The sequence below is a fragment of the Myotis nattereri genome (assembly GCF_964212035.1).
Source record: "Myotis nattereri genome assembly, chromosome: 2".
Classification (NCBI taxonomy): Eukaryota; Metazoa; Chordata; class Mammalia; order Chiroptera; family Vespertilionidae; genus Myotis; species Myotis nattereri.
Genome location: NC_138076.1, coordinates 16,684,823 through 16,696,088, shown reverse-complemented (window position 1 = coordinate 16,696,088; position 11,266 = coordinate 16,684,823).

The following is an 11,266-nucleotide window of genomic DNA, read 5'->3' as shown; positions in this document are numbered from 1 at the left end:
ACAGTAATGTGCTTTAAAAATCTTCAGTAAAATCAGTGAGATACTTGGACAATTCGCCTCTAAACTATACTCTGGGGCAGTTAGTGAGTCTTCAAAGACAAATAAGGTGCCAACCCTCCAGGCATGGTTAACAGATGATTGCTCCTATCAATACCTTCAGAGGAGTTACTTAGCATTTAAATTAGAGTATGGAATTCTACACTAAGGAGTCTATTAATAAGCAGAAGGGCTGCTAGAAATATTTCTATGGTGAAATGAATGCATGTCTTCTTCAAAAATAGGCCATTGGTTAGACTGATGACAGTCTCCAATGCCCTTTCATAAATGAGGCCTACAAAGTGGGCAAGTCAGCAGGTCCTGTGTCCTGCTGATGTAGCAGAAGATGCTCCCTGCCTCTCCCAGCAAACCTTCCCCGAAAGGTCCTTGTCAGAGCAACTGCAGGGCGGTTTGGGTGGGCAGGTTGTAGGACTGTGTTGTACCAGCCTGCTAATCAATGTTTGTGTGCTTGACCGGATTCAGTCTAAGACTCATTTTCACTGTATCCGAGAGCACCACTGCTGTCCCTCTTGAAAGAAAGCATGAAGGCCAAAGGGAACAAACAGAACCATGGGAGACCAATGCTTCTGTGAGTCAACAAGTAGGAAAAAATCCTTATTGACTAAACCATCTTTAATCTTCAGGACCTTCTATAAAGTGAAGCCTTAAAAATCCTACTTCTGTCATAAGTTCTTTAAAGGTCAAGCTGAATAGATAATCCACTTTAAGTCCTAACAGGAAATAAATGAGGTTCCCCTTGAAGTGTGCACTTAGGATGTGTCATGTAAAATTCAGTACCAGGCTAAGAAAATGGGGGCGGGGGGATGGAAACCATGGACACACATTTCGCGGTGTTCCTTTTCCAAAGGCCGGCTTTATTTAACGCTGGTAATCCAGGGAGACGCACTCTTGCCTTTCATGTGTTGAGACTCCAAGCTGCTGCTCTTTCAAGCAGATTGTCTGGATCATCAACAAATACTTATTTTTAGACCTGGAAGGATAAGAATTTCCTATCCTTCCAACATCCTCCGAGAGAGGTGGGGCCTTGTTTGGGAGTATGATCAGCAAGGATAGAAAGCAGACAAATCTTCCCCCAATTATTTTTTTCCATTCACATTGACAGTTGACTGGATGTATTTCCAAATTGGACACCCAAAGAGAAAACATCATGAGCAGGAAAATTGCCTCAATGAGAATGAACAGTGTGTTATTATCTTTAAAACATTCATCTTTGCCTTTAAAACACACGAGCTCACTGCCGGAGACCTCTGGGAACGTTTTCCCTGAATGCATTTATGGTAGTGAGACAAGCGAGACCACCGCTTAGAGCTCGTGGTACTAGAAACATGTTTCCGAGCTGGAAGGGAGCTTACAGGTGGTCTAATCCAGCATTCTCATTGTACAGGTGAGAAAACAGGCTTGCCTGATGTCCCATAAATCCCTCGGAAGAATGCAAGAGTTGGGAATCCCGAGTGTCCTTTTCCCAATGCTGTTATCAGAGGATGGCATGGGTGAAATTCCTCTCCGTTGCTAGTGGGAATGGGGTTCTTACAAGATCTTGAGTAAGAAGAATTTTCTAAGTCTTTCATAGGAGAATGAATAATTTTTACTTGCATGAAATTACATCCCTCAGTTTCCAAAGTCCCATTTCCTTTAATCCAGTCCTGGAAAATGTGCAGCTGGGGCTTTAGTAGAGCTAGAAGCAAAGCCAGTGTCCAGAGTTTCCCTTCCGTGGAGAAACTGGGTGCAATGTAGCATCAAGCTAGTTAAAGCCCATGAATCCATTGTGTGGAGTCCACATGGCTGTGGGCCACATGGATGAGTGCAGAGCGTGCAAGGCCTGCAAGCCAGAACGTCAGAGGGCCAAGTGTGCCAGAGGACCAAGAGAGAGAACTCCCTTTGTTTAGGAGCTTATGTATCGCAGATTTCGTGCCCTTGTGGTGGTCAAGCCAATTCTTGCCAATGACCTGCTCCCAGGTGTGACTGACAGATAAGCACCTTCCCATGTTACCCAGACTTTACTGGGCATGCATCTAAATTGTAGCTTCCATTTGATCCTTTCCAGTTACTAATTAATAGCCAGGTTATTACAACGATATCAATACCACTTACTAGAAACTAAAGTGCCTGTGGGTTCCAGGCCATCCCACAGAGTTGGGCCATTAATAGATAAAAATCTCTAGATCCTTGTGTATGAATCCTTCTATGTTGAGTCACACTGGGGTTAAAGCGCCCAGTAAACCTCCTCTTCTCCACACTTCTTTTGAAATCTTTAGTTCCTGCCTGGAAGGACTTGAAGTCTTTAAGACTTGTCATTTATCCCTCATTATAACAAACACATGGAAGTGAGACCACACTTTTCACTCCTTGCATAAGCAACTACCCATCCACAACCTGAAGAGCTAAATGGTCAGAACCCTTGGCCGGGATGAATGGAAAGCCTTTGATGCTTTTGTGAAGATCTGGAACTTTCAGCCTAAAGTAGCAATGGAAAGGGAGAGAGGCAATGTATTCCAGACATAGTGGATTTCCTGGGCCTCTCCAGTGAATTTCCTGATCCTTAATGGGTCTACTGTCCTGGGTCCACTGAATACAAGGATAAAAGTAATAAAGTGTGGGGTTTGGAGATAAGAGAGAAAACCTAGTTTATTCTAGCTTTTCCCCAGAAACTCTAAGCTCCTCCTCCTCATTTTCAGAGCACTCCCCTAGGTCTTTCTCCCTGTTTGACACTGTCCATTTGTCCCTCTACCCTGAGAGGTATGTCTTTCTGGATGCTAGGAAGTCCAAAAGCAAGAGGACCTGGTGATGTTAACACTCAACCTCCTATTTACTCCTCCATACCTATTCAACATATATGTTCTGAACACTTCCGTTCCAGGCTCTGTGTTTAGCACTGAGGCTCTGGTTTGAACTAACTCTGACATTTTCCCTGCTGACATTCTGTCTTACTTCTGGGGAGCTGACCAGGGCTGGTCCTTCCCCCTCAGCTCTTGAACTGAGAACTCTGCGTCCTCCGCTGCCTTTCATCCATTCAACAAAGACTTCCTGATTCATCTCCTATGTTTGAAACACTGTGAGGTTATGCAGATGAATCAGGTAAGCATCCTGTCCTCATTGCCGGGAGGGAAGATGGCCACATAAAAATAGAATGCCCAATTGGGTTGTTTCCAGTTTGGGGCTATTATGAGAAAAGCTGCTATGGGTATACTCATACAGTTCTTCTTGTGGACATGATGTTTTCATTTATTTGGGGTAAATGTGTTATCCAAAGGTTCATTATTGGGTGAGTAGATAAATTATGGTATATTCATCCAATGGAATATTACTCAGAAATAAAAAGAAATGAACTGCTGATACTTGCAGCATCATGGAAGAATCTCCAAAATATAAGAGCAAAATTCGGGCACCAACAAGTTCATTCTATTTGATTCTTTTATATAAAGTTCCAGAACAGGAAAAACTAATCCATGGTGAGAAAAATCAGGACAGTGATGGCCTCTGGCAGGGGGGGAGCTAGACTGGAAAAAATATATAGAGAAAATTCTGTATTTTTTCTGGGATGGTGGTTACACAGATGCACACAGTTGTCAAAACTCACCACACTGTACATTCAAAACCTGTGTCCTTCATTATATGTAAATTATACCTTAATAAACATTTATTTTTGAGAATCTGCACAGTTTATTTGCATCAAGAACAAACGTGACAGAAAGTTAAAATTTGACAATTACTTACCGATTGCATCTGTATTTGTTAGTTATTGTATTACTGGTATACTTTTCTGTATGTTCAAAAAATCCACAATAAAAAATATTTTAAAAGTTAAAAAGCAAGACATAGAATAATTAAACCCTAAGTTAGAAGGAATCTTAAAGTTCATTTAAACCAACTTTCCATCTTGAACTTGGATCCCCTTAAAACAGGGGTCCTCAAACTTTTTAAACAGAGGGCCAGTTCACTGTCCCTCAGACCATTGGAGGGCCGGACTATAGTTTAAAAAAAAAAAAAACTATGAACAAATTCCTATGCACACTGCACATATATTATTTTGAAGTAAAAAAACAAAACAGGAACAAATACAATATTTGTATTTGCATGTGGCCCGCGGGCCGTCGTTTGAGGACCCCTGCCTTAAAACATCCGTTAGATGGCTTCCAAATTTGACTTGAACACATTGAAGGAGAGCGCTTACTACCTCCTGGGGCAGCATATTCCAAAACTCAAATGATGAGTGCAGTGGCCAGAGAGGCACATGAAGGGTGACGTGGAAGTTCGGAGAAAAAGGAGGGCCCCTAGACAGCCCACCCTCTTGTGGAACAGGTTCACTTGAGAACTACCATTCATGGAACATTGACTAGGAGTTGCCAGTGGAGATGCAACACTGAGCAGAGGCTGACTGTGTCCCTGCCAGCGGCAGAGCTGCAGCCAGTAGGTTGGTCTGCATCCTTCCTCTCTGTTTCACATTTGCCTTGTCTCCTAGCACTGACCTAGCTCCAGGGGTGAGCTGATCTGGCAGAGAGAAGAGCAAGAGGGGAGGCTGCCCACATGGAGCCTGACCTAATAAAGAGTCAGAGCTGGGAGGCCGGGCTGCATGCTGGGGAATTGCTCAGAGGACCTCTCTTCTCTCCATTGAGGACGCAGGCAAAGTAAAGAGAATCTTCTGGAAAGCGTGGCCCATGAAGGACAACACTGACCACACTGCGGAAGCTGGGGACAGGCCAGCTAGCCCATGGACATCACAGTGCAGCTGGGTGGCTCTGCCTGCAGAGCCCTCCGCTCTCCAAGCTGCACCATCACTGGGGAAAGTGGGGCTCTAAAGACCCTGTGAGCCTGACTGGTTGTATGTCAACCTCTCCCTGTGTACCCTGTGCAGGATCAGGTCCAAGGACAAGCGAAAGATTAGCTTTCCTATCACTTAGGGTTCCAAGGTTGCCAGCAACAGAAAACAACTCTGGAAAATCTAGGCAAGAAAACAAACATCTTGGATAGACACAGGGTAGTTCCAGGAATGAGAAAGAGAAATGAATAATCAAACTCTAAACGGACAGGAGCCGGGGCCACCTGGGACCTGAGTGGCAAAATCCTATCAGCAGGCCCAGTGGGACAAATCAGTTCCAGCGACCTCATGTCTGCTCAAGAGAAGGAGTCTGACAGGCCAGCTTGGTGGCTGTATCCATCGCAAGCAGGCAGCTTGTTTGACAGTCCCACCAGAACGGAGGGAAATCATGGCGCTGTGGACAAAAGAAGGAATACTGGATAGATGAAATGCCTGGCATGATTCCACTGCCCTCAGTTTGTGGTCTGTATCCTCGTCTGCCATTAGGCACTGTCCAGGTAACGCGATATTATGGAGCACATGGCACTCTGCACCTGAGTGCACCAGCTGCGCGCAGCTTCCTCCAGTTCCTCTCCCCTGCAGTCTGCCAGCTTGGATTTCAAACAAGAAGCAGGGCAACTGGAGAATGTGGGTTCCAGAATATAATTGTCTCCAAAGCCACCAGCCAAGTTATGCTCATAATTGTGTGTCCCAAGTCCTGCAGTTTGAACCAACCTAAACTCAAATTGAGTAGGGGTTGTCCCTGAGCAATCACTGGAGGGCTTGCCTCTGTCTCCATGGGGCCGAGCAATTCTCAAGTCTTCCCTTGCAAGGCCTGCCCCAAGCGGGGCTTTAGGGAAGGCAGTCATGTGTCTTCTGCAGGCCGGGCTGGGGGTGTATGCAGGTAGGAGAAGAGGTCCTCGGGACTGAAACTAATCTGAGCCTCGCCTGTAATCTGTGCCAACTCCCAAGGTGACCAGGACCAGGAGGCAGGACAAGGTTGGGGGAGGAGGCGGGGGTGGGGACCACACTCACAGGATGATGGAATGCCCATCAGCACCATCTTCAGGCTGGAAGGCTTACGAATCTGGTTAACGTCACTCATTCACCCAGCAGAAGGCGAACCCCTGGAGGGCAGGGTTGCTCCTTGGTTTTGTTTACGGCTGCGCCTCCACTGCCTAGAGCAGAGCTGACCCATCTGGGAGTCATGAAGTGTTTGCAGCACGAGTGGGTAACACTCCTGTTTACTTCAATACTAGTTGGGGTCTTCTCACCCAGCAGCAGGGCCTGCTGTGAAGAGCGGCTGGACAGGCACCTCTGCCATTCGGTCCTGGCCATCGGAGACGGCTGGGAGACCGGGCCAGGCAGCTGGCCAGCTGCTCTGCAGAGCTCAGGGCTGGGGTGAGTCAGCTGCAGAGGCCGTGACGCAGGCCGGTGGCCCCTCTGGGCAGCCGCTTGCAGCAGAAACACACAGACAGACACACAGAGCCCTGAGCTGAAGAGGCCGGAAGCCGAGCGAGCAGGATGGTTATGTAAGAGACAGAAGATGGGGCATCAAAGGCCTGCTCGGTGCTCCCCCACACTGACTATTCCTGGGCGTCTCGTCTTCCTTCAACTCCAGAGAACGTGATGAAAAGGAGGGAAAGAACCTGCCCTGCACGGAGCTTCATTCACCGAGCTTGGGAGACAAACTCACACCCTGAAGAACTCAGGCACCTCAGGGGCTGAGAGGGAGCTGCTCCCCACACAGCCAGGCCCCTGGAGCCCTCTTTGCAAGGGTGGCTTCCACCCCAGCCTCCTGCCCCTAAGCTGTTTGCTAAGCCCATGGTCAGATCTCACCCTGCTCCCCACTCCTCACCCCGGGTTTTAGGTCTGTCTGGTGATTATGGTCCCTTAGCTGCAGCCCCTCTCAGCTCCTGCTTTCCCCCACCCCACCCTGCCCCCCAGAGCTTCCTTGCTGTGCTCTGAAAGCACCTCCCTTTGACCGTCAACTGTCCTGGGGTGTTGAGAGCTGGTGTCAAAGCTGTCCCCCTATCGGCCTGGCAAAGCTCACCTTCTTCTTTGCCCGGCACAGCCACTCGGGGCCAGTGGAGGACGTTCACTGCACCCCAGACGGACACCTGAATCCCCTTTAGTGCCATTTCCATCCCCCTCCACCTATACCCACCAGGGAGGAGGCTCAGAAGTAGGACCCTGGACCAGACACCTGAGTCACAATCCTGGAATATCCTTTGGAGTTCCTACCAGGGAACCTTGAGAAGGGTGCCCTCAGCTGTCCTCCTCTGTGAATTGGGCGCATTTGCAGGACCCACCTCACAGACCTGCTGGGAGGTGAACTGGGTTACTATAGCACCTAAAACAGCTCATGGCATGCAGCAAATGCTTGATAAATATTTTTAACTATTACCACACCTGTCCTCATCCTGCCTACCCTTCAGGGCCTAACGGGAAGTCTCATGAGTTCTCTCTCTTCTTTGAACTCCCATTGCAGTCTCCTCCGAATCACACAGAATGCTTTGTGTCGCACACTGCCAGTAGCTTTTACTCCGTGTGGTTGCCTTTGCTCCTCAGGGAGATGTGAGGAGCAGCATGAGCAGCTCAGTGTACGGCCTCTCTCAGTTGCCAGTCACACTGCACACCACCAAGATGTGTGTGTGGGGTGGGGGGGTGGGGGGAGGTTGGAGGGCTGATTTCTTACAAACTGATTTCAAAACTCTTTTAGGCTTTTCATATTTGAGTTCAAACAGCCAAAGGAATATTTTTCACAATCTATTATGTGTAAAGTACCATGGAGACAAAAAGAGTAATCAACCCATCTGCTCAGATTGAGCCAGAAACCTTTGAGTCATTCGTGCCTGGCTCTCCCCAGTCCCCATCTCAAGAGCACTCACTCGGCCCTGTGGCTTTCACCGCTTCCTTCCCCTCCTGACTTCTTCACGGCATTGCCCTCCTCTGGGCCCCTCTGCTTCTTGTCTAGACTGCTGTGAAGGCTCCTGGCAGGCCTCGCTGCCTGCTGCCTCCGGCCTCTACCTACAACCCCAGGCATCTCCTACCAAAATACAAACCAACCCTGTCACTCCAAGAGTTAGAAACGGTCATGTTTCCTATTACCCATGGAATAAAAGTTCCAGTTCCACACAAAGTCACTATCAGTGTGGTCTACAACCTTAACACACTCAGCTCCTACCATCCTCACTGCGTACCTGCCAGATATCTCATGCTCACACCCTGACAACTCTCTTCCTTCTTCTGAGAACAGCTCTCTTCCCCCCTCTGCTCGGCAACCACCACGCTTCCTTCAAGGCCCGATCAGATGCCACTTCCCTCAACTTCCCCAAAGTTTGTCTGCCTCTTTCTGCTCCCACAAACTTGGTGCCTTCCATTATGAGAATACCTGCCGCTGTTTGTAAATGAACTTCTCCTACTGGGTGGATACTCCCAGGGGAAGGCATGGCTCCAGCTTTGTTCTTTTGACACCCTTCCCTGGCCTGAATTAGATGATCAAGAAATATGGGATTGCCCTAGCTATTTGCTCAGTGGATAGAGCATTGGCCTGTGGTCTGAAGGGTCCCAGGTTCGACTGTGGTCAAGGGCACAGGCTGGGTTGTGGTCTCGATCTCCCTCCCTCATTGACTCAGGCTCAGCCACACCGGCCCAGGCTGTTCCTCACCAGGCCAGGCACATGCCTGCCACAGGGATGTTCACTTACTCTTCCTTCAGCCTGCAATGCTTCCCAGAGGATGCATGGCTCACCCCTCCACCACCTTCAAGCCTTCCTATAGGTCCTCCTTCCTGTGAGGTCTTCCCTCAGAACCTGTTATGATATTAGCAATTTACTTTAAAATACTTCGGTATGCTCAGCATGTGCCAGCTCATTTGAGTTTTAATTCTAGAGATGGTCTGCAACCAAGAGTGCTCGGCTGGCCTCTACCAGAAGAGCTGTACTCTGAAACTGCTATTCTGGGAGCTTCTGTTAACCATCCACATCTCAAGCAACAATCGACACTTCAATTGGCACACTAAACTAAAAAATAGGTCTTTATTGGTGAAACTAGAAACATGTTAAGTAGTGTACCCAGAATGAAGAATTTGCTTTCTTTGGTGAAATTAAAAAATGATTTCTGTGAATGGCCGCCAGTAGTCGGCTATTATCATTTAGAGACTTCGGGCCATTTCCTGCTCTTACTATATGTAAATGGGGTGTATGAAGCACTGAATGTGAAAGGGACAGATAGAATGTAGGAAGGAAGTTTTGTTCAGAAGGCTTGTAACCTGACCCTGCGTCCATCAGGAGAGACTTGTCCCATAACCAGATGTTGATTTGAAAGGATTTGTGGTGCATGATTCCAACATGGAGGCACAGAACCTCAGAAATGTGGACAGGTCCATGGGAATTCAAAATAGGTTACATGAACAATTTGGGACCTGCTTCAATAACATTTATCCTACATAATAAAAGGCTAATATACAAGTTGTCCCCTTGACCGGGAGTTCGACCAGCCTGCCAACTGCCTGCATCCTCTCCCCCTGGCCCTGCCCCAATCGGCCCCCCACCCCCACCCCACCCCTATTGGGGCGGGCTGGCTGGACCTTACCTGTGCACGAATGCATGCACCGGGCCTCTAGTTTGGTTAATAAACCTCATAAGAGAATCTGGTTTGAGATGTGTTTTGATTATTCCCTGATAGTGACATTATGCGGGAGTGGCAACCCTCACTACCTCAAACTTAGTAGCTTCCATTATTTACCCAAAAGGTCTTAAGAATCAAGCATATCCAAAACAGCTTGGGTCAAATTTTAAATGGTCTTATTTTAAATGTTTACCATCCTCCCAGGCTCTGTATATCTCTCTATTCCTGTGTTATTTTTGTCCATGACCTATACTCAATATCTAACATGCTATATATGTTACTTTTTTGTGTTTGTTGTCTGTCTCTACCTGCAGATAATGTAAACTCCATGAGGGCAAGGTTTTTTATCTTTTCTTGTCTGTTTTGTTCATGACCATAACCAGTATAAATAACCGTGCTTGGTATAATAACAATGCCTGGATGTCTGTTTAATAAATGAATAAAAAAAAGATAAGGGAGTACTTCGAGAGAATAGACAAAATGATGACAGAGTTCAAAAGGAAGAGGATTATTTTGGGCTGGAAAATCAAGGAAACATGAATTTGATTGTGCCATGGGACAAGGAGAACCAGTGTAATCTAAATGCATAGAGATGAAGTTATTGCTTGCCAGGGAGGAGAATCGCATCGTTTCAGAAAGGTCAGTGAGTCTCCGTGAACTGAAAGTGAAAGGGACAGAGCTAATGTGGAAAAGAAGTTTTGTCTAAATTTCCAACTGATTCAAAAGTGAAGTTTGAAGTCTCCCCTGAGATGGGCTATTATTCTGGTTTTGCATCACTCGGACATGGGGCAATTCTCAAGCAGATCCAGGATGGGTTGCCTAAGGGCCTGCTGGGAGTGAGCTGGGGATTGCACAGAGGGCACATTCACATGTGCACGCTCAAAGCTTGGCGAGATCTTTCTCAGACTGTCTCAGGAGACCCAGGAGCAGGGCATTTGGGGCAGAGAGAACAGTGTGAGCGGAAGCACTCAGGAAAGAAAAGAGAGCTGATCTGGGGAAGACACAGGCCAAAGGATTTGCAGACGAAGGGTCAGAGATGTTGGGGGAGGAGGTAGAGGTTCCACTGTGGAGCCCTTGAATGTGGCCGCCAATAGAGTCATCAAACATTTGTAATCAGAAAATATGCCCAGCTGTGTTTAAGACGATCGATCCAGCAGCAGCGTGTAGCAAGAAGAGGCGGGAGTCAAGTTAGGAGGCTGGTGTAATATCCAGATGAGAGGTAGTAAAGGCAGAAAGACTAGAGCAGGCTGTCAGGGAGGTGGTCAGAGAAGAGGGCACGAGAAGTCACAGACAGCTCTAGGTGAGGCCATGGTCAGTCTAATGCCCACTGCTGTGTGTATCTCCTGTGTTGACACTCTCCCAGATCCTAAGGCTTGGGGGCTCAGCCAGGAGGCCACCAGCCTGTCATTGTGGTTTGGCTGGCCAATGGGTGGAGGTGGAGGGAAAGGCAGGAAAGTACAAATTCCAGTTGTCAGTGGATAATGTAGCTGCTCCAACATCCCCCGCCCTGGCCCCGCCCCCAAGCCTGCACTGACATGCAGAGGTGGTCACTCGAGGAGTTCAAGGTCTTTAGGGCCAGCAGGTGGAACAACCTTCCATCTAGGAGGTGGGGGTTCAGTGAGCAGCATCTAGCCCTACCACCAGACCCAGCCAAGGGAAACAAGATTCAGCCAGCAAGAGCCCAGGCCCAGGAGAGGTTTGGAGCTGAAATCATGGTGAGAGGCCAGACCCAAGGTGAGGTTACCGAACGAACCACAGGGCCTGCCAGCGGGTAGGGAAGGGT